General features: G+C 36.8%; 1 protein-coding gene and 1 long non-coding RNA gene across 5 annotated transcripts in view; one reads left to right on the forward strand and one right to left on the reverse strand.

Annotated features, from left to right (window-relative positions):
• The window catches only part of LOC122414806 (elongation of very long chain fatty acids protein AAEL008004-like), a 29,690-nt gene extending 12,352 nt beyond the window's left edge, over window positions 1-17,338 (reverse strand). For 2 of the 4 annotated variants that reach the window (XM_043426404.1, XM_043426421.1), the window contains exon 1: window positions 16,886-17,338. The gene's annotated coding sequence lies outside the window, so the exon portion shown is untranslated. The remainder of the gene's footprint in view (window positions 1-16,885) is intronic. The other 2 variants (XM_043426410.1, XM_043426414.1) reach the window with 2 other exon arrangements.
• Window positions 17,339-18,899: 1,561 nt separating this feature from the next.
• On the forward strand, window positions 18,900-21,338 carry LOC122414859 (uncharacterized). The gene is made up of 3 exons (XR_006261827.1): window positions 18,900-18,934; window positions 20,963-21,105; window positions 21,217-21,338. It is a non-coding gene; the product is annotated as an uncharacterized lncRNA (long non-coding RNA).
• The last annotated feature ends 3,782 nt before the right edge of the window (window positions 21,339-25,120 follow it).

Genomic DNA, 25,120 nt, shown 5'->3' on the forward strand with positions numbered 1-25,120 from the left:
TGGCAACGCCACAGTGGTAAAGTTGCACTGACTACGGGAGTAGTTTGTGCTTGGCCTATGAGGTGGTGCACCGAGAAACGCCGAGCGATTATTGCCAAACTACGTGCGATTAAATATCGTTTACAATTTTATCCAGCACCCCACGGAAACCGTGCGATCTTAGAGGCCCATAATTTAGATTGGAACGCGATGTATGAGAAATTAAAAAAAAAAAAAAAAAAAAAAAACCAAAACAAAAAATGTATGGATTCAATGTTTGGAGAGAAAATTCCAAGCTTTTCCCGATTTCAATTATTTTCACGTGTGTTCTACGTTGAACTAATTTAATGACCGTTCTGCAAGTGACTGTGAGTCGATGAAAGTCGTGTCGAAAGCCAGCACGAAATATGAGATTATAGAAAACCAAAAAGTCACAAACTAAATTGGAAATCCAGCAATTTAGAATATGCCTGATTTTCGTAAATGAAAAACAAACATTTCCATCATTACACCGGGCGAAATACAATGTTGTAAGTGAGTTCTGATAGTATAAGAGTATTAAATTCGCCGAATGTTGATTATAGTCGTGGCATCGACAATTTATTACCAGAAGTTATCGTATTCGCTGTGCGTTCTCTGCGAGACAATACGCACCGACTTGAATAATCGGGGTCAGTTAGTCAAGCCTCGCTCACGCAGCAACGGTTTGGCGACACTCACCCGTACGTAAATATTCACTTTCAATGCACCTCGACCGATCGAAAAAGCGTTTCACCTCGTCAAGGCCACTATCGAATCGAATACGCGAACCTCGTTTAGACAAAAAGGATGAAAAAATACTTGTGCGACGCGACGATACAAAAGAAAAGACAAAAAAGAGCTGGAGACTGTTGGAATACGCAGATCGCATTAGTGTGTCATGCGGCAATCCATGGGACGATCGCAAACTTTGGATTCAGTAGGTGTCACTATTCTCGTGAACGTTTATACACATAAGCGTATTGTATCGGTATTTGTGTGTTGTAGAAAAACCTACTTTTTCAACGCAATACAAGCACGAGCCATGCGAGCTTGTAAGAGTATTCTGTCATTACAGTAACTCGTCCCCGCGTGTGCTATCTTTCTCATTTGCGCACATGACCGCGCGTTGTATAACGGTATCACACGCACACGCACGCGCACACTTATTCGATCACCTCCGCAACCGAAAATAAGAGTGAAAACAGAAAGTGTACGATGAAAAAACATTGTCCAATGATGTGACGATGGAACTACATTTTTTAATGACGTTTCGTAGCTTTGTACCAAAGTATATAACTACACGGATGAAGGTTTTCAAAGTTTTCGTCGTATCGTGATAAAAAAGTTGGATATTATAGTGAATTATGTTTTTATCATTATTTATTGAATTGAATACAAAAAATTGAAGGAAGCAACTCATAAAATAATTTTTTTTCTCATCATTTATTAGAAAACTCGTTGAATGCGGAGTTTGACCTGCTATCGTTAAATGTGCAGAAAATTATGCGTTCGCGGACTGACTAATTGCCATGAAATTTAAGATTTTTCAAAATGCTAATGTCATGTTTCCAGTGAAAATGGCCCGAGATAATTTTTTACTAGAAAACAATGGGATGTAGAAATGTAACGGAACATTTAACATTTTTAAAGGTAATTGGAATAACTGTAATCTATTCGTAAATATATATTTACAGTTGGAGCAAGCATAAAAAAATAGATGGACTAAATATCAGGAGCAACTGTTTGTCACGGTTTTCAAAGCTCAAAACGGATACTAAGTGATTTATGTTTTGTATTGAAATTGTTGAACTCCGAATCGGATCTCGTATTTTAAATTGTTTTAAGGTAGATCATGCCCGTAGGATCGTATTTTATGGGTGTCTAAATTGGGTCGATTTTTACTTCTTAATTAAAGTTATTATCGCTCTAAATTAATGTCAGAGCTATTATTTTTTTGGCGAATAGAAAAGCAATTAATTAAACGGGGATCCATCATTGACTGAACCCTAAATTTTATTCGTCCCTGACTAAAATACTATTGTTTTTTATGTCAAAAATCACTTTAGAGAACGCAAAGGAAAAACACAGAGAGAAATGGATCAAGAAAAAAGTGTTAATAAAAAGATAGAAGGCTAAGATATAAATGGGCCAAATAAAGAAGAAACAAAATACTGAGATGAGCAAATGTGGGGATATATGAGTGCCCATTACCAATTTCGTTCAATCTTTAATAACGTAATATGTCTTTATCACTAGTAAGACAATCGTCTCGAATTTCTTCCCAAACCTTCATTATGTACTACTTCATTGTTATTGTGTACTTTTTTGTAAACTTCGTAAGAAGGGTTCACTCGTTATATGGAAAGACAAACGATTTGTTAGACACAGTCTCGATAAACTTGTGTGTTTTTCTTCATATATTTAAACACGCTTATCTAAATAACCAATAAGACGAACCCTTAAAATTTAATATGCTTGTCAGTCGACTACCAATTTAAACTCTGTGTAAAATCCAAAACTTTCTTAAGATAATCGTTTCGTGCATGAACTACTTTAACAAAAAATAATATGAAAAACTGTTTAATTACTTTTTTAAACCAATAATTTAAACAATTTAAACAATTTTTTATTCCTTCCTTTTTATACTCTTTTTTGAATGTACGAAATGAATTTGCATAACATTGTATAAAATATTTTCTATAAAAAAAAATCTATTTGAAAAAGAAAAAGTGAATAGGACGATAATTTAGTGGTTGAAAAAAATTATTCATGAAAATGATAAAGAAATGAAATGAAAGAGCGATTGGTGATGCAGAAATCTTGCATAATCATTTACAAAGTTGTTCAATATTCGTCGAACTTCATAATCAATTGAGTAATCGAGAACTTAAAAGTGCGGATAATATCGAGGTCGATTCAGCAAGTGCGATCACGATTATATAGAACACTAGGTTGATTATAACATCACGAAGGAGCGCGACAGCCGAGTTAAACATTCTAGAGAGTCTCGTAAGTTCACTTTTCTCCCGCAGTCGTTGATGGAATTTTATTGTCTCTGGTGCGCGCGCTCACAGCAGTAGGCGAGTGCAAATATGGTGTAAATTATCAAGAAGGTTTCATTGCCAACGTGCGTTAAACAATTACTCGTTGTTATGATTGTTACAACACGCGAGGAGAATCTAAGCATACGTAAAGAGTATCTTACGCATGGGAAAGGGTTGCGTATTGGAAAATTAAATTTCACAAGACCGAGGCATTGTCCTAAATCTGCGATAACGTCTCTCACCTTTTCAAGGATCTCGAGACATTATTCTCGGATACTCGTGAATGCTGAAACAACGCGCACCGATCGTCTAATCATTTCTAGACAGTTTTTCGAAAGATTTCATTTCACTAGTTCATTTCACATAAACGAAAATTCAGTGATTCGAATAAATGAATTATTCTTTATTTATCGCAAGCGGATGTTAGTTAGATCAAGCAACAAAAATGTCAACTAAAGACTCTCAACACATTATTTTTTTACCACGACACAAAACTTTTAGATTCGATAAAAACACACGAGTTATTTATAACAAATTCGCTTATCATTTATACGCACGGTCATCGTATTTCGCTACGCCATTAAAATATTCTCAATGTTTTTATTTATTTATTTTCACTTCATAGTTATGAAGTATGCGGAGCGAGGTATTCGTTGTTGAGCTGGTATGCCACTCGCTGAGTGTTTACTCAACGAGTAACTCGAATAACCGGTCGTCCTCGAATGGCCACGCAGTGAATTTACCCTGAAGTAATGCCTCCTGGGTACCAATATCGTACATGCATATATGTCCTTATAGAACAAGTGCCAATTTAACTTCGATAGATCGCTCGCGAAAAAAGGGTAGTCGCGATCGGATATTTCCAGAGTGGGACAGGAAACCGTGTTTCTTCGTGTCGACACATTTTTTTATAACGAAGACCCATAAAACCGAAGAATTTATTGTAAGTTTCGTGAGCTGCGGTTTCAATTAAAAAAAAAATTCTAAAATCATTAAACGAAAAGCGCCGCATCAATGATTCGACAATAACTGAAAAACCTCACGATCACCAATCGAAATCTGCCCTCCGACGAGTCAACATTTGATTCAACGATTGCGCCCATCTACGTTCAAAATTGCCGTGGGGTGTCGTCGAGCCTCATAATAATTAGCACTTCACATTTTTTTTCATTCCCGACTAAAATATATCCAATTGCCACTAAAACCAACGTCTCAACCTTAACATGTATCACAATTATTTTTCTCTCGACGTGAAAACGAAAAAAAAACATCAACGCCATACAATTATTCGCAATTTGCCGTATGACATTTCGCGGACGATTGCATGTCGCGCTTGCGAGTTCATCTATCCACTGTAAAACAGCAAACAAATTATGTAAAAAAAAAAAACACAGAATTCTGCTTCGCGCCGATTCCACGTCTTTCAGATACGTGAAAAACGCTTTGAAATAGAAATTCGCATTGACTATAGCGACATGGTCGAAGGGTTCGAAGTTTTCTCGTTTCTAGAAGATACTTTTTCTCACAACCGGAAAAAACTATTCTTCAGGGGATATAAAAATCCAACGATAAATTGGATTGAGTATATTTGCTATTTTCCAATATGATGAGCATACGTTCAGCGTCCTGGGTTCTGTGGCACACCGTTCGATATCGAAACGCACTCGGGATTGATTTCGATGCAGAGACACATACACACCGATACTTAGTTGCAAAATAGTTCGGACCGTTGGACGTTCTCGGCACGAAACGAAGCGTCGAAAACGCGCGAAGCAAGCGAAATAGCCGAGAATTGCGAAAACCTTTCGTATTCGTATACCATATAGATATGTGTAAATGTATGTATAAACTAGAGAGAGAGAGAGAAACGATGAAAAAAGGGGCCACATAAATTCCCCCGTATACAGAGCGACGATGCCCTGCTCAGCGAGTGTGTTCTTGCGAGCTGTTGGCTCACACACGTACACACTTACTTTTGCTCGGCGCGGTTCTCGGATGCACTGCACCGAAGGCTCGGTTGGCTCGCAGGAGTCCCCCGAGAGCGTTATGCAACGGAAACACTTTTCGCATCCGAGACCGCTCGCAGAACATCGTGAGTCTAATCATTTTTCCATCACTACGACGCATTACGAGGGAGAAGCTTCTGTCAGAAAAAGTGAAATGATAGTATGACATAAAAACGAGAAGGAAACGAAAAAAGGACAAAACCGTTGCTGTGGAAAGTTGCGAGGAAATCGGAATTTTAATGAAAGAAAAATATGAGTTTGATAATCGCGAAAAAATGTGAACGCGCCGGTGGTTATTCGGGCGAAAAAATCTCCCGAATTGATCGGTGCCAGGATCGGTGTAACTCGACACATCGAGACACCGCGATGTTGGGACACCCAACCGACAGCCGGACAGAAGAAACGATCGTTCGAAAGTATTTCAAGAAGCGAAATAATTGCGGAATAAAGCAGCGCTCGCGGAGCAGTGCGAAGACTGCTGCTACTTTTATCCGAAACTCACGAATCCACGCATTTTTTAAGTTGCTATTTGGTAAGGTATTCCCATGGTCGCACCGCTGGCTTTCAACGCCGATCAAAGTCCGCCCATGAATGAACACACTTCGCGAGTATATTACCGGTAAACAACAGCGCACAATGCCTCTCGGCAGCGAATAAGTAACGAGGGACAAAAAATATGCTGCGTATTCCAATTGCAAATTACAGAGCTCGCACGTACAATGCCGGCTCGAGGGAGCGAGCGCTAAATTTTTGTTCAAAGACTCAATTCACGCGGTTTGAAGAAAAATCAATTATTCGCTGAAAAACACGCGCCATTTCGAGGAATTACTCTTCACCCTTGAAAATACAATGGCGAAGGAATTGCCGAAGATAAATTTTCCGTTCAGTAGAAAATCGAATAAATTCAAAAGAAAAACAGACCGCAGTTACTACTAAAATCAGTGATTACGTAAGCTCAAGAGATTTTTTTTCAAAATAATAAAATATCGTTACAGAACTGTGACGACTCATTCGTATACTTTCATCCGCACATTTATTCGCATATTTATTCACAAAACTTCCAGCGACCTGAACAGGATGCTCACTCGGTACCAAAACTCGGTACTCTGTCAAAGAAAGCTACACTCTTAGAAGAATTTCTTTGATTATTCACTCAAATACTCGCACGATCATCTACAAGACGAAAATCTAAGTATTACCTCTCGATACGATAAACACTGTAGCATAACATTCTTGCAAAACGAAGCAGCTGCGACTGAGAAAATGTACTCAACTGTTTATTTTCGCGTTAGGTGTACTGAGCAAAACAAAATTATTGATTCAATAGCAATTGATGTTATTGGAAGAGTTTTCAATATTTAACTGCAAAATTTTCGAAGAGAATGAACCCGCAGTTTGATCAAAACTCTTTCATTCGTTTAATCGCGTTTAACCTTGCGATGATCGCACATTTCATCTGCGCCCCGCAATGCCACATTTCGTTGTTCCACATGCCACTTTATTTTTCTCAATGCAGAACTGCGAATAGGAATACACCGCGGCAGCGGGTTATTCTTTCGAAGCAGAGTCGAGTGGATTGTGAAAGTAGCTTAAGCCCTGAGAAAAAATAAGGCGGGTGAAAGAGGGGCTGACAAATCGCAGAGAGACTTTGTTTACAGGCGCGTAGTTAAGGTATTACACTCGCAGCGATTGGCATCCTGTAAAACACACGTCCGACTCGCTCGTTTCTCCGTGTCCCTCGTAACAGCCAATCTCAAAGACTAGATTCGCAGCGTTCACGTATCGAATCGTGTTAAAGTAGTGTCGACAATCGCATGTATCTCGGTAGGTGTTGAAAATAACGAGGATGTATTCGTGCCACGAAAGAGAGTAACGATCAAGATTACGAGCGAGTCTCTGCAACGCGATGAGGCCACGCGCTAACGGGTGGCGCTTGTGACTGCGCCGATCGTCAGTTCTAATGCCAATTGAAAGTGCAAATATGTTTAGGCAGCCGACGTGCTCGGGCGCGATGGATAACGCGCGTCCATATTTCCCCGTCGCGCTATCAAACGGAAAGGCACAAATAGCCATAAATCCCGACGTCAGTGACGCTCTCGAATAACGCTTTTTTAATTACGAGCAACCCGTACAAAGTCTACCTGTTCGCTTACGCGTGTGAGTATGTGGGTGGAGCGTGAATACGTGACGATTTATTGAAGAGCATCAAGCGATCGCGCTCGTCGACTCTCGTCCCGAGCATTGCGGAAGATTCCGAAAGTAAACGAGGAACTTTTTTCAAACGTTAGCGTTGAGCGTCAGATTTCAATGTAATATTAGTGTCTTTGATTGTACGAAGACCATGATAATTTTTCTAACTAGTCGCGTACAGCATTTCAAAATCGGCCAAAGCTCTGCATCATTTTATTTTTATTTTTATTTTTATTGATTTTTTTGAAATATGATTCATTTGAAGGTTTCATCGAAAAACGAAAGATAACAAACGTTCGTAATTATTCGAGGAAATACTCATTTTTTCGATTTATGCAACGAAAAACTTTGGAGTATTTCGCACCAACGGTTTATTCTTTTCTTCGTCTAACATAAAGCTATTGTATAATGTCACAATCGCTGGATAAGCTTGTAGATATTCGGCTTAAGAGAAGGCACGAAAGAGGGAAAGTGCAAAAAGATTGCGCTGCCGTATTACGGTAGTATTCCGTCGATGCTGATGACCAGCGCTACACGAGGTGACTGAACGCTGCTTTGTAATACCGACATTTCTGTATTTTTATATACAAACAGAGCGAATGCAGCGAGACCGAGCGAGATGACGGCCCGTGACGTCAGCGGTTGAATCTTCACTGTAATTTTTATTAATAGTAAACTGCGTACGAGATCTTCCAGCCCAAGGTTACGTCTAATAATCGGTACACGCGATTTTTTATCCACACAACAAAATTTCTGTAGAATGTGAAAACCGGATGTTCAAACAGAAAACACCTTCTTTTATCTCGCAAATGTAAGTTAGCGAGTTCATCGTTTTACTCGCGTTTCAGTTGTGACGCAACGAATAATTCCAACGAAATGTAGGATTGGCTAGAAGATTTTGCCTACATCACACGTGGAAAATGTTAAACCTTTTTTAAATTTGACAAAAAATACTGTACCCCTCGAAACGCAGATGAATAGAAATTTTGTAAATGTATATTCTGAGTAATGTATAGATAGAAATTAGCACGAAAATATGAAGAAAAACCTACGAATAACTCTATTACTTGAACACTAATTCACTTGTCAAATACATTTATAGCCTCTGGATAATTGCGATGCTAACTATGATAGCGCTATTCAGTTAGAACTTTTGAAATTTAACGTCTGAAAGTCTGACTCGAATTCGAGAAAATCTCAAGGTACTCTAGACCTCGATTGATAGTAAAGGTGATCCTACAACGCTGTTGAAATGGGGGGAGCTCAAATGTCCACTGAAATGTGTTACATAAAACATTGCGAACCACTTCCGGAGTGTGTACTAGGATTTTTGTGGAGGCGTTAAGAAAGTGCAATGGCTGCCTTCACAATACTGGAATGCGGTTAAAAATCCGATTGAAATTTTTGCACTCGACTTGTGATAATATAACGAACACTTCTAGGATGCAAATCCGATTTAATTGGATTATTTGGCAGGGAAGTTCTAACACGGATGCATAAAGGAATATCGAATAATGTGAAAAAATTATAATTCCTGTTGGAAAACCTTCGAGTCGATTGAATTTTGAAAAATCAATGTTAAGTTACTGCATTGAAAGTGCTCATTAGCGACGACGTTTTAATTTTGTCCTACTTCGTTGCGCACGATTTATCATTTGTCCCATAATTTAGGACGCTCGCCTGAACTCGAGACTTTTGAAATAAGCGATGAGTTTATGAATTCGTCGAATTGATACATCGAGGCTATGTAAATAATACAGTGACATTTTTCAGAATGAATACATCAAAATTTTTAAACTCGTGTTACAACACAGCGTGCATTCCAACGAGAATAAAATTCTGTTGAAAGTGGAGGGGCGATGAACCATTTTTAAAGAATATTTGCCGAAATTGCGAAAGTGCTTTTGTATACTGGATCCTTGTGGCCTTTTAAACAAGACTTGGGCACTCGAATTAGCAAATGGGTATTTATGTTCGGTCCCTGATCGTGTCAACATCGTTGGAAACACATATATTGATGAGTATGAGAATGCCTGGAGCCGCAGAGGAAACGGGAGGGGAATAAATGGGTTGCGTAACGAAGAATCGAAAGACGAGCGAAAAGCTGAATACGCGAAATGATGACATTGTTGTGTATGTCGAAAAAAAGAACGCACGTGGTTCCACATTCATTGAATTAGGTCGCTATTTAAATTTCTTGCCTCCGAGGTGAGTTCGATGGATCACATTACTAACCTTGAGAATAAAATTGTGAGTGATTGCTCGCAAACACATCAAGTCTCCATACGTGTGCGTGTGCATTAAGAAACACAGTGGAATCTTGTTCATGCATACACAACACACTCTCGTGTATTAAAATACGCGAATTTAAATAAATAGGAGTGTGTTGAAAATTTTTGAGCAAATATCACTTGATTATTTATTTATCATTAAATAACAAAGTTGATAATCTTTAACGATTTCTACATTCACAAACATTTTTTATTCTGAATATCAAATTCGTTAAGGTAGATCGTGCCCGTAAAATCGTATTTTATGGGTGTCTAAATTGGGCCGATTTTTACTTCACAATGAAAAATATTATCACTCTAAATTAATGTCAGAGTTATTCATTCAAAATTGTAAATACATTTTTTCAACTTATCTTTTGGCGAATGAAATTACAAAAGCCATTAATTAAACAGAGATCCATCACTGACTGAACCCAAAATTTCATTCGTTCCTGGCAAAAATTCTATAGTCTTTTATGTAAAAAATCGCATTAGAAAATTCAAAGGGGAATGGATCAAGACAAAAATGGACAATAAAAAGACAGAAGGTCATGACAAGAATGACTCGAGCCAAGCAGAAACAAAATGCCGAAATAAACAAATTTGAGTAATATATCTTTAACACTAGTAAGACAGTTGTCTCAAATTTTTTCCCAAACCTTCGTTATATACTTCATTGTTATTGGGTACTTTTTTATAAACTTCGTAAGAGGCGTTCATTCGTTATATGGAAAGATAAACGATTTTTTACGCACATTCCCTACAACCCTGTGTATTTTTGCTCATATTTAAACACGTTAAATAACCAATAAGACGAACCCTTTAAAATTTGATATGCGTGTCAGTCGACTACCCATTGGAACTCTGTGTAAATTTCAAGACTTTTTTAATAAAATCATTTCGTGCATAAACTACCTTAAATAACTTTTGAGACGTTTAAAAATCAATATTTTTCAATAAACTGAGTTTAAATTCGATTTCGAAGCAAACGGTTTAACACCATATTCAAATTTATAGGAATTTCTCACTCTCTGCGCTTCAAATATTATTAGCTGCCATTTTGACACTCTTGATCGAAGAAAAAAAGTTTATTCAGGAGAATACTAATGCATGTTCACACGAATGTGAAACTGAAGAAATTCCATTTTTCAAAGTACGAACAAGTTGTGGGCGGTTTTATTCAAGACCTCGATATCCGAGTACTCGTACACACAATATGATAAGACTACCGACTTGTTATCTTTATATACGAACTTTACAAAGTAGATTTGTTTGTAACAATCTTTGATATTGTTTATAGTTAGTAATAATAATTCTTTCGTTGCGACAGCCTACTTCGAATATTCACTGAAATAACACTAAGTACGCATGATCCAAAGTTGTTGGCTTTCAACATCACTTCTAACAGTGGTTCGCTTAACTATCATTATTTTCTCCATTAAAAGACAAAAAATGTTGAGCATTACAGCCATTAAGTTGGCAATGATTTTATCTTCGTTTCCTCGTACCGAATAACTTCCATTTCAAACGTGATTGTCGCAGCAAATATCAACGGAGAATGATAGTTTTTAAATGTTAAATAAAAACATTTTGTTATTTTAAAAGCATTGTTCGTTCTTCCAAATTGAAAAAAGCTTCGAATCGTCTTCTTGAAAGTTTCGTTCTGCAAGAAGGTTGAATTTGGTGACACCTCATATAATCGATGAGTGTAGAATCATCTCATCGTCAACGAGAAGCAATGAGCAGAAAATAAATTCGTTTTTGGAATACTGAAATCGAACATTCATCAATTCAACTTTTTTTTTCAAGACGAATAAAAACTTTTTCTTCACGTTGAATTAGCGAGTCGTGTCGTAGTCCGAGGCCAACTCCAGCTGAGTTATTAGGCTCAGAAAGAGGCATTCAAGAAGCTTGCGAGTAAGGGAAAGTGCATCGACACACTGAAACTGAGAGTCGTCACGATCGACCCACCGTTCGAGGAGAGAGACTCCCAGGTGAGAGATAAGCAACTTTTAGCCGCATCAGCTGCGCTGTGCACGATCGTCTCCGTGGACTAGCGAGTCTGCAAAGACTCTGCGGATTGCCGATCGAATGAATATTAGAGAAGAAAATCACATCGACGCACAGGGAGGCTGAGCATGGAGCACTCCAACCTATAGAATTCCCTTTTTTTATTTCTAACGAGGTCAAATATAAAAACATCGTATTCGCACCCAGTCCAGACTCTTTGTTCAAAGAAACTTCGTCGCGGAGGAAATACGAAGCTTCCGATTAACAAAAGTTCACCAACCGCGTACTGAAATTTCGGGTTTTATTTTATCACACAAAATGGCTTAAATCGCAGTGACCGATTAAGCCAATTATATTTTACGAAGGTGTTGCGAAAATGGTTTTATATGAACGTGAAAATTTACAGGTTTTCGAGCACGTCAATCATTTTCAATCTAAATGACCAATATTTTGAAAAACGCATTTTCGAATATTCAGCAACGAATATTGAATGAATTTAAAAGTAAGAGCACTGCAAAGAGTTGCCAGTGCAAACGAATCAAACGGTAAACAACTATGAAAAAGTGCTGTGTCCAAAATATTGACGATTATTGCTTTTTTGCATGTGTCTTTGCCACAGTTTTTGCAAACCGGATCAACATGTTTCTCGGCAATATATTTATAGTTGTTGAATTCTCAAAACCGGTGACGGAGCTGAAGATGACAAACTTTGAGGGTTTCCTAAGCGCAAAACATTAAAATATTCGGCTCAAGATGAGATCCGGTTATTCAATTTCACCAGCAAAGTGTGTGGTTTCTTTTTTTTCCTTTTCCAATACCGAACACACTGGCATGCCATCCATGGCCCCAGGTGTACAATATCCATCCCGAAATCATAAATCCGGAGTCTCAACGAACCGAGGCACTAAATTTTTACAAACATTTTGCGATCTCTTCTCTGTTTCGAATAATTCTTCGTGTATTTTTGTGCCTCTGTGTGAGTGTAAATTATTGAGTATACTGTGCATCGGATCGTCAAGTTACTGGTATCCATTGGTGGGATCTCTAAGATCACGCGGTGTACCGACGATTCGAGACTCTAGTACGAGAGGTACGAAATGTCAAAGAATTTTCAAGAGACGTGAAGAGTTGGTAAGCTCACGGTTAGCAATGACCTCGACTTCTAAACGGCCAAATTAAAAATGAAACGGATGAACAGTTTGCCTGTAAACACTACAAAATATTCTGCAAAATGTTTCAGCAGATCGAGTATGATGAAAATAGTAGAGATCAGACATCAAACGATTATTCGCATCCTCATTTTTTACTGTTTTTTATTGATTTTTTTTTTTAAATTTTTGTACTGTTTTTTATTGTTTTTTTAACTCCCGACTCCCCGCAGGGCAAAAAGACGGGAGTTATGCGTTTCACTGCGATCAGCTGATAGGGAGGATTTCTTTGAAGCAATTTTTCTCTGTAACGGTCACACTTGTCTTGACCAATTTTTGCTCGTATTTTCTACATGTGACGGACTGTGTTCTTAGACATAGTTTGTTAAAATCTATGGTGAACTCGCTTAGAAAACTAATATTTACGTTCAAACTTATTTTTCCATATCGAATCAACCGTAGTGCTCGATTATCAACAACTTCACACAGTTGTACGCTGCTACTTTCACTTTGAGCTGTTGTTTTCACGGTAGGGTCCCAACTCGACAGTGGCGGCCAAGTGGCCAAGTGTGTAAACTCTACACTATATGCAGATATATCCATGGATATATCATTCGCGATCGTACAACGATGGAGAATATTTATATATAATATAAAGTTTACACACTTGGCCACTTGGCCGCTGTCGAGTTGAGACCACATCGTTTTCCAATAAAATGTTTTGAAAAAATTAAATAAAATGTTTTAAAAAAAAAACATTAAAAAAAATTCCCGACTGAAAAACCGTATAGCGTATTGAAAATAAAAAAAATGACAATTATAATGAAATTTTTATTTTTGTATATAAAGACTTACCTACCATCAATCAATATTAACCATAGGTATCGAATCTCGAGGTAGTAGTACTTAACAATTAAATGGTTTCTTATCTAAAGATAAATTATATCTCATCTATTTTATTTCAGTTTTTTAAAAGTTTACTGCTATTTTCCTAAGAAATGGAGTTTGAAGATAAATCATGTTCTGAAAATGCATATCTTTTTTACAATGGTGTTTTTTTCTAACATTTATTTTTTTTGTCAACTTCATTTTATTTTCAACACGCTATACGATTTTTCAGTCGGGAGTTTTTTAAATGTTTTTTTAGGACGTTTTTTTTCAATAGTTGAAAATAAATCACTGAGCCACGAAGGATTAGACGAAACTCGAGTTCGTTCAGACCTTTTGCTCCTCCGTCCTTATTTTTATTTCATCTCCATAAAACCTGATGAACACGAAATATCGTGGGATAAACATAGAATCATTGATGTACCGCTCGCATATTATGTATTGTGAATAAATAAAATATACGAAATGAAAATAAAAATTCGTTGACTGTGAAAACGTCGTTTATCTAGCCAGAATATTTGACTGGGTACGAGGAACGAAATGTTTTCGCAGAAACTGCGAATGGTGAAGCAACTGAGTTGATTGCACTGGTAAAACTTTGGTACAGCTGAATAAATCGATGTTTGTATTAGAAAGTATCTCATTGAATCAACCCATTTGTTCATTTTAACGAATAACATTTATAATCAAGTTGGAGAATCGGGATTTTAAAAAATACTCCCCGGAACAACCTTAACAGTAGGCGCAAGCAATCGAATAACAAAATCTTTCAATATTGAAGAAAAACACGAAAGTTGAAAACAGTAGAAAAGGATGAATTTTCTGTTCGATAAAATGGATTTGGTGGGACGTACAAAAGGTTTCCCTCAATTGTAGAAATGAGCACGCACAAAGAAAAACGACTTTTGTACATATATTTCGATTACCGGGTCTCTGTAGACATACCTCGATGTCCTTCGCTCTTGCCACTTTACCCGTTAATTTACGAAATGACTTCCGCGATGTTCAAGGATAACGCGTTGATGTGTCCAACAATGCGAAAAATGCGATTCGAATAACGTATTGCGATAGTCTGGCTTCTCGCGTGATTTCATTTGATACGAATTGATCGCGTATCTTTGTATTTTAAATCCGTAATACCTGCCAATGAATTCTCTGCATAAATTTGTGAATAAAAAATAAAAGAAAACACGTATTTACATTGAATAAATTCGATGGTCGTTGGCCATCACATTAATTTGCATTCCTTACAGCTTCTTTCTTTCGTATCGTTCGAGTGATCGAAAGTTTTATCCAGTTCCGGTTATCGAGAGAGCCCTTTGCTCAGCCAACGAAAGATTTTCAAATTTTATTGCTCAATCTTCATGAAAAACGTTGTGTCAAATCGAATAATTACTCTGAATTTTCATTTTTTTTCCTTAGGAAGCAATTGTATGCATTGGGAATAATAATTTCATTGAACACTATTTCAGTACAGTATAATTCACGTTGACACTGACTCGCGTAACGATTATTCGAACTTTGACAAAACACTGACCGAACCGAACTCCCCATTCTTACGTTTCTTTCCATACTAAAATTTTCTCACAGCTTGCTTCCAAAATATCCGAAAAATTTTATCTTTTTTTTTTTTTTAATGGTCCAAGAATTCTTGAAAGTTAAGAGAAAAATAGGCGTTCAATGGGAGCGACACGTTACGCGTTCGTCCAGCAGATTCGCTAACGCCCACCGCCGAGCATTTGTGCCTGCTTGCAATTTCTAGAACAAAATTACAACGAGCACGCAAGATCGTCGAGCTTAATCAACACACTCCCGAAGCGTTTTACCGCGAGCGCTGCTTGCGCCCCTCGTGCACGTGTGAATGATACGCGATATGCTTTGCGTCACATATTGTGACTTGCTCTTGTCTCACTATATCCTGCTCTATTTCTCGTTGTGAATGTGGATAACGCGTGTATGGAAATAAGCGAGATAGCATCATTACATAATCAATCGATTGTTACGGTGGTCAAAAGCATTCAATTTTGGATCACCGCTTGAGATTTGAGAAAAAAAACAAATGATTAAATTAGTTTTCAGCCTTCGGGCTTCGTGAAAATACAATGAAGTTGAGAAAAAGTGAGTGGGCAACATTCTTGGAGGACTTTATGGGGAAAATCAACATTTTAACAAATCGAGTAAATGAACTTCGTAGCTACTGAACCGCTGTCAACTCTGCGACCGGTTTCTTCATCTTTTATCACGAGATTAATTTAGTAAAAAGACGACGGAAGTACAAGCAAAATGGTCGATCGTAATTTAAGGAGACTGCATGCATGATTGTACGAACTTTTTCTAATTGAAGTGAGTTATGGTTTTTTAAATCATGAACGAAGCTGATCAATTTTCGAGCTTCATTGGAGCTAACGATCCACGAAAAGAGAAAAAGTCTTACATAACCTTTGCTAAGTTCACAAATATATTGGTCCGTGATAAAATGTGCATATGCAACGTTTGTAATTGCATTTGACTTTTAACAGGATCGTTAATGCCGTTGAACAATCGTGAGGAAACTGTGCAATGCTATATTACAGAGTAACATGACACTGGATTACGATAATGTGTATGAAAAGCATTATTAATTATAAAATACGAAATTAGAAAAGATTTTTTTCACGATTGGGAGTCCGTGTGAGAAATCTTGTTAGTTTCGACCACAAGATGTGAAATAACATTTACGATTCTTCATTGAAAGTGTCCAATATGAAGAGCGTTATTAAACGTCGAATGCGTAAGTTCTGTATCTCTAAAGATCGTTAAAACCTTTAGTATTTATCGGTTTTCGCATGCAAGTTCGTATGCTGAAGGTCCGTAAGAGAATCGCTTAAGAAGTGGTCAGACACGTTCTCGCACTTCACAAACATATCATTATTGGTTCGTACTCAGCCTTCCACTTACTTCCAATCAAAAAGTTTTTGTAAATTGCGTGCAAAGTCAAATGACTCAATCGATCGATCTCGCGTGGAATTTACTTTATTTCAAACTATGCTATTTTTTGTTCTCAAACTCAAATCGATTTATCCACGGAAAGATCAAATGCATCGATGTAATATAATCCCCATTACGGTCACTCCACAATTGATGAAAAAAAAAAAAAAAAAAAAAAAAGACGAAAAATAAACTATCCATTACTTCCGTACAACGATATAGTTCAATATTAATTCCTAATGAATGTGGACAAAAGCTAAGATTTGGATCGTTGAATAATTATTTTGACCGCAATTTCCATAATGACGATGAGAATAAAAATTAAAAAGTAACGAATCATGTAATTTGACTGAAGTACTTGCCGAGCCTTAGTTCCCGAGCTGGCATTACTTGACAATACCTTTTGTGTTTCCTCTCTCTCTCTCTCTCTCTCTCTTTCTCACCTTTTGACTCCACAAAAAACACTTTTACTGTCTAGCTTTTTCGCTCCAAGGGTAAATTCACTGTCGAAGTTTTTTGTTTGTTTGTTTGTTTGTTTTTTTTTTTCTTAATATCTTCGTTTTCACTCTCGGTGAATGATTCTCTTTCATGTAATACTACAAGAACTCATTAAAAAGTGAGTACCGAATGAAATAGTTTGAGAAACGCGGCAGTTGTACGCGAGTGGCGAGTCCCCGAAGTCGAGATTTTTCAACTTTGAAACGAAATAAATAAGACGATGAAGTGCTTCAACTTGAAATAATGTCAAAGTAAAAAGGAGTCTTCGGCCACCGACGTGCCGTTGTTCTCTTGGTAACTGCGAACTGACACAGGCCACGCCAGAGCATTGCTTTTAACCAGAGCGCAATGTTGGTACCGCCACTGGGTGTCCCATGGCTTCCCTCACCTTTGGCCACTTGCGATCATTTCGATCGCTCGCGCTCTCACCTCTCCTTCCTTCGCGATTTACCGGCCGTTGTGGACACTACACGCCAACAATCATCATGATAATCGGCCAACTATCAGTGTACCGCAATAACTACGAACAACATGAAGCGATTGGACGATCTTTGAAATTTGCGCGTCGCGCATAAACAAACAACAACTGCAACGTCGATAAATATCGCATGAATTCGTCAACGAGAATACAGAAAAAATCCTTAACCAGAATCATGTCCTGTCACCAATTATCCGATCTAAACTTCAATTCAAAATGACCAATTAAGGGGATGACCTTAATGCAAAGTCAGAAGACGAATCTTCGAAAAAACTACCTCAACGCACACAATGCTTATGGGTTAGTTTATCGTAGATTTTGTTGATACCTAGCAAAATATCATCGGAAAATGCAATACAATTTCTTTTTAGATAAGTCAAATTCTTCGAAACCATTTAGTTTTGATAACTAAAGCATTCCGACGAGTCATCATGCCCCGGGAAAAAATGGATTGTGCTTTTAACTGAGATCAACATGAAACTTTACAGTTTTTCAAATCAGTTGCGATTTTCGAAATATACTGATACAGTATATGATCACATGCTATCAAAAGAATTTTCACGGTGTAGAACAGTAAAATGTTGACACACGCTACTCACCCTGTTTCTACAGCTAGAAACGATAAAAATAAACTTAATGAAAGAGCGAATTCATCCTCATCAGAACTACGCGAACACACGGCCATAAAATTGCTTATTAGGCATCTCGAAGCACTGTTGATCATACTCTAGTAGTTTCATCTCTTCGACATAATTTTCTGCAGTTTCTACCTACACCAGCAGCTTTTCCACGTACCTATCTCCGGTCTAATGCACACGAACGCTCGTATTACGCTACGATTTACTGGTTAATTATTAATTAAGATTTTTTTAAATTCGTTATGTTTTCGTGTAATTGAAAATTGGGTTCGACTATTTCACCTACAGTGAGCAGCAACAGTCTTCTTTGATAAGGGTCCAGAACGTCTTACGGTTTAAATTTTTTACTAAGAATATTGCAGCTTTTAATTTTATGGAAGATAGTTTCTTGGTAAAAAAACTCAGGAGTTGAATTTTTTAACGACGACTTTTCGACTACTCTATTCAATATTTGTTTCATTTTTATAACAAAAAGTTTTGAAGTTATTATTCACAGTTTATACCAGCTCTCCTGCAGACACAGTAAATTTGATATTTCACACTCAGTGGGTTACTTCCTTTGATTTTTCATTTTGGCAATGTCATTGAAAATTTATATTTACAAATAAATTTTTGGCCAGTAGAACACTTTGTAAAACGACTACAGATTTTCAGTTTACAGCTTAATCTCAAGGTGAACATAAGCTCAAAAAATATGAGAGGCTGGAAAGTAAGGCACGTACGTGAATATTGTGACTGTTCTTGGAAAGAGTCGTAATTCATTGTTTGTCTCGACGTCGAAGCACAGCTCGACCAAGGTACAAAGCATCTTTTATTATAACTACACAAGAGATTTTTCTAGCTTAAAAAACCTCAATTAATCTCGTTAATTCCAAAAATGTTTATAAAAATAAAATAAAAATTATATTAGCTGAGTTGATATTACCAGATTATTTCATTGTAGTAAAGTGAAACCTCACGTTCCAGGCTGTTAAAAATTTCATACGATTTTGTATTTAAAAAAGTCACATTTCCTCATGAATTTATAGTTGGGAATTTTAAGCTCATTTTATTGCTCGTTCGCTTCGGTTTTCCTTGTTTTCAATCGTCATATGCCAAATTATGACAAGTATTAAATTTCCTTAACTACCTTCGACCCCTGAGATGACGACAGTGACATTTTACAGTGCATGATCGAAAGAAAGCATAGCGGCGGAGTTTCATTCATTGTCAGCCGCGGAATGCTTATATTACGCACGAGGAAAGTTCTTTCTTCGGCGATGAGATGGAACGCTTTTGACATATGTCAAATCAAGTCAATGTCAAATGAGCCTTGGCATTTATACAGTGACCCCGTGTATATTTTTTAGGCTTCCGGGCCAAAGACATTGATATTAAATGAATGTGGTAACTTGGACCCAGTCTTCTACCTAGTGCCGATGATTTAATGCATAAGTAGAATAACTTGTAGCTTTAGATGGCTTGAAAAAAGAAGATCGAAGCAGTCTGGGGATCTTGGATTTAATAACCGATCATAAAATTCATAATTTCTTAAAGTTACGAAGAAAACAAGAATCGAAAACGAACAAAGCTCAGTCTAGTGTTCGTGATTGTTTCAACTTAGCCTTCGGACTCGGATAAGTGGATTGACACGTAAAGTGTGCAACGAAGTTAAAGTGAAAAAAATTTCCTCGTCCATTGAGCACGACAACGGTTCGATTATGTTATGATTATAAGTTAGACGGTGCGCGTCACTTATTCTGGACGATTGCAAGCGTAATTGAGAACAGGGATTGAACAAACTAGTGCATTACGTATACAAACATAATTTAAGTAGTTTAAACTCGTCCCAAACCCAACTAAAAAACTTCCATGTTTGACTGTGTGCTGAAGCAACGAATTCGCAAATCTTCAGCTTCGTCACACCCACGTCATAAAAATCTTCTATGAAGCTTCTAGCTCCAGCATTCAAATCACTAATTCCGCACGTGGTAGCTTTCAAACTGTAGCTGCATCCATCCCTACGATATTCTTCTGGTTGAGTAACGCTTTCAATATTATTGAAAAAAAACGTCATTTTTTCATGATGAACTATCGAGCTCATGGTAAATCAACGTTTGTTTTCTTTTTCGATGTGGACAGTCTATGAAAATTTTTTAAAATTCACAATTTATATATATTTACGACGATTTCATGTATCGTCTGTTAACTAAAAAGAACAACTATTTTGCATATTTGTAAAAGTTTTACCAAAAAAACAGCTACAGAGAAACTAAGAATAATGATCGAATAACGTACTCGGGTCCAGTATGTCACGGGCTTATCAATGGTATGCGTACAACTTGTCAGATTTGTTTTAAAAACGGACAAATTACAGCTCTGAGATTAAAATAATATTAAAAATCTATTATACTTTAGGAAACGCAAGATTTTTTTCATTCGATTTGAAGAGTGTTCACTGGGTTAAGGAGGCTACAAATCAACTATCAATTTGACTCGAGTGACAAGTAGCGAAGCTCGAAACATTGGATACACCCTCAGTTACGCAGACGATTTTTCTCATTTTTTTATTAAATTTTCTTCCCATTTTCACACCCCCATTATCATTATGGTTTCATTAATCTTAACTCAATTGTTCTTCTTTTTTTATCGTTTTCTTTAACATCACAACGATCTATCGTTAATGCATACAACAGATTATAGTTGACGAATGTAGACGCCGGAATAGAAAAAAAATTGACCCGTCGCTGTGAGGGTATTCATTTCTTTCCTCGGCTCATTATAACACATTTGCATAGAACAAAGTTTTTATCTATACATCTCAACGATTTAACCATGTATTATAGTCTTAATGAAGGAGGAGGTCAAGAACATAATGACGAGAGGAAAAAAACTAACAAGAAGATGCATACCGAAACGATTCACTAACGGAAGCGATTAAAATACTATCAATTCTCGAAACTATTGGATCGTTTTAGCATAAATTCAGGTATGTAGCTACTGAAATCGAGCACGCTCGTTAATAATCATACATTTTTCAAATTTCAAAAGAATCATAAAATTTTCAATAGTAAAAGAAATAATAAACGCTTATTTTTAGAAAAATCGAGGAAATTTTAAGAAAAATATTTGTGAAAATATGCTGCCGACAGCGATCGGCACGCGGTCTCGAGGATCTTCGAGTTAAGCAGTCTTTCGGTCGGGATCAGTACTCGGTGCGGTGACAGTCACTATGAACGGGAGGCAATTGGAATATTGATGGTAAATAATCGTCCGGATCTTTGTGAAAACACAGCAACTCTCGTCTCTTCTTTAGTTTTGTGCGAATACGGTCAGAACGAGCAGTACTCTGGAGTCTCGAATGAACAAAAAAAGACGTAAAGTGAGAGAAAATTGAGCTTGATGGAATGGGGGAGGGGCCTGGAACGATTTACAAAATAACACTGAACAGTGAATTTTCAATAAAACTCATTGCAGTGTACTTCAAAAGTGAAGTAAAAGAAAACAAAAAATGCGAGTTGATGTGAAAAAATCAAAATCGTGATACGTTTGTTCAGAAAAACAATGCGAAGAAAAAATAACTTTTTCCCAAATGCTTTTATTTGTAGATCCACGTTGTTCAATCATGAGTAATGCTTCCCGGTTAATACATCAGGAAAACCTTCAACTCGGTTCGATAACTTTTTTTAATCAGACACATGATGCGTTGGTAATAAAAAAATTTATGCGCATTCGAGTTCGAAACATTGACGTTGAGTGACAACGACTTTTCAGGAAAACACATTACGCTGAACTTTGTGAATTTTAACGATCCGTAGGATAAGCTTGATTTTCGGCGAATTAAAAAAATTATTGAAAGACTAATAGGCCCCGATTAACGACGTAGATACGCCGAAGGCTTTCCTAAAGCTGTCATTGATAAAATAAATAATACTAATATAAAATGAACTATATAAGTAAACGTGACAGAAAAACAAAAATATAAATCTATGCATCCTTCACTCCCTGACCGTACTTTAATGTGACTTTCAATTTTGATTTTCCTTCGTTGTCATTACGAAAATTGAAGACAGACGCGAAAAGGTCAATGTTTATTTACACTTTCATACTCTTAGATATTGGAATTTATTCAAAAATATTCAACATTCAAGGCTCTTTAAGGTCCACTCTTCGGAGAATCTTGGACTTTGTTCCTCTCAGAGGGCCAATGACTGCTCCTGAACCCTCTTCAACTATCCTCGTGGTCGATCTCTGCCGTATTCATAACGTGTGCACAGAAAACCTCAGACATGCTCGGAATCATCACGACCAATAACTTTGTTTTTTCTGACTTTGCTTCAACTTCAATCGATTTGTTTTTCCTTGTTTGTAAAAAAAGTACTGGTCATTCATTGATTTTTCTGTTCTTTTAGAGAAAATATATCGACATATTCAGCGATGCCCTTTCCCCTTAAATTTTCAGCTCCGAATAACCGTTTGGAGTGAGTAAAAAATCAGCTGATTTGACTGGAATTGTGAGTTTGAAAAAATTGAAAGAAACTGACATGACAACACTATCGAATATAATCTGTAAATTCCGAAGATGAAAAATCCTAACATCGACGTTGGTTGATCGTACTTGGATACGGGTGCTTGCCACAAAACTATTTCGTCGGCCACGAAAACCGGTCACGGTTTCGCCGTGTGACCTTGTCGAGAATTTCAATAAATTAAATGCGAGATCCTAGAACGGCGCGAGATACTGTTGATTAAAAAGAAAACGAGAACAAGAAATGTTTCGAAAACATGGCGATTCTTGCATAATTTTATTCATCTTCTGGTGCGAAGCCGAAAAAAGAGAGAGGGATAGAAATTTTACTCTGGACGAAAAGTGATCTTGGCAGAGATATGTTCTATTCGACTAAATCTGTCCACCTGTCGGACCTACCTCATTACCTTAACCTCAATTCTCAACGCCACTAAAAAAAGTCATTCAGAGCTCCGATGAAATTGTTTGTATTATTTGGTAACTAAAAGTGATCACTCCGGTGCTTCATAACCTAGTTCTTTCTGATCATAAACATTCTGACCTCATTAACACTATTTATTGGATTTAGGAATGCTTGCCATTTTTTATTTTCAGTTTTTTCACTTTAGCTGCCATTTCGACAGAATAACAACCATCATACTTTAAGCCTCTACTCGAAAACAACTCTGCTTCTAAAATCTTTACTCCGAAATTCATAACAACTCTACGTCTACTCATGCAAGATCCATGATCTTCAATATTTTTACTCATGATGAGATATGTTCTAAAATTATCATTGAGATGATCGTGAGACAAAAACAAATCATGACAAAAAAAATTTAGATCACAAAAATTAAAAAAAAAAAAAATAACAACACACGAAAAAAAAATTATAAATGAAAATAGAGACAAAAAAATTTGGCGGTTGTACTTGGCGTTTTGTTTTTCTAGTTAATATTATCTAATTTACCAGGATCTTATACATTTACGAATTCAAAAGTCGAGTAAAACGCCAAGTACAACGGCCAAATTTTTTTTTGTTTCAATTTTTTGGTTTGTAATTTTTTTCTAATTTTCGTGAACTTAATTTTTTTGGTCGCAATTTATTTTTGTAATGATTTTTCTTTGTATTTTTTGTGCTTATAATTTTTTGCGTTCAATTATTCTTATTTCGTAATGTTGTTTTTTTTTCGTAATCCGATGTGCTTGGCAACTTCTGCATTTATTTGGCAAAGTTTTGTTTCTTGAATTGACAGTCTTACAATCATTAATTTTCACGATTTTACCGGTAACTGCCCAAAGGGCATAAATGTACTTGTCTCTAGTTTTTTTACAGCATTCATGCTGCGTTTCAGGTTAATTTGACGACTTTTTGTGTACTCTGAATCTGAAATTTTATGGGATTTATTGAAAAATTGAAACAATTATTATGAAATTAGAACATTTCATCACGAAATAAGGCAGTCGACACATTCGTCTACACCCATCTCTCTTTACGTATTTTGACATACTAAAGCCAAATCTGGGCTCAGATTGGCTAATATTCCTTCAAAATTCCGAGTGGATTCCAAAATACCGTGAAAATTGCGGAAAATGGCTGTTGAGAAAAATTTTGTTGCCCTAAATCAAAAATATTTCTCGTGCTTTTCGAAAGTCCTGGCAAACAAGGTTTCAGACAATATTCCGGATTTTTCGATTCTCACGAGTGACTCAAGAATCTCATTGCCAGTATCCACTTATTTGAAGCCCTTGGGCTCAAGGAAATCTCGGTATAAATCAGTTGAGATTTCACAAGATCTGGACATCGATGAGAATTTTTATTATAAGGTTTAAAGGCTTTGGATGTTTCCATGGGGCCCTCGAGACACTGTAAAACCGTGTTGACCAATTGATTTTGTTCTTCCGAGCAGATGTACCAAAACTGCGATCGTGTAAAATCACTCCGTGTCGGTTTAAAGTCAAAAAAGACAAAAAATCGTGCATCGTTTCCACTGCAATCGATCGACGTCAAAAAATCCAATTGAAACTTGAATATTACCTCAGAAATCAAGTGACTGTAGAATTTTAATTATAATTGAACATGATGCTGAACGCGTTTATCGGTCTTGCGATTTTTATTCTCATTTAGAGTGTTTTATCAAAGGTAATGATTAAAAATGATGAATAAAAAACTCTCGATTACCTCTTCTTTCGGGTCAACAAAATCTTTGCCGGTCGATTTGCCTTTTTTGTTTTGGACCAGGCTAATTTTTGAGTCCCTTCCAATTGCACAGCGAGATGAGATTCTACAAGACCGGAGTCAAAAAAAAACATGCAATAGTTTCGTTGATGGCCGAATCTTCGAAAACCCAAAATTTCAACGTGTCGAGGAGGAGATGAACGGTAATGTGAGAATCGTATGTCAACTCGGGGAAAATACAAGAAATCATTTCCTGTTTATCGAATAGCTTTACTCGACGGATACTTTCCACAAGAAAAGCGAGTACAAAATGTATGT

The sequence above is a fragment of the Venturia canescens genome, chromosome 1 (assembly GCF_019457755.1).
Source record: "Venturia canescens isolate UGA chromosome 1, ASM1945775v1, whole genome shotgun sequence".
Lineage (NCBI taxonomy): Eukaryota > Metazoa > Arthropoda > Insecta > Hymenoptera > Ichneumonidae > Venturia > Venturia canescens.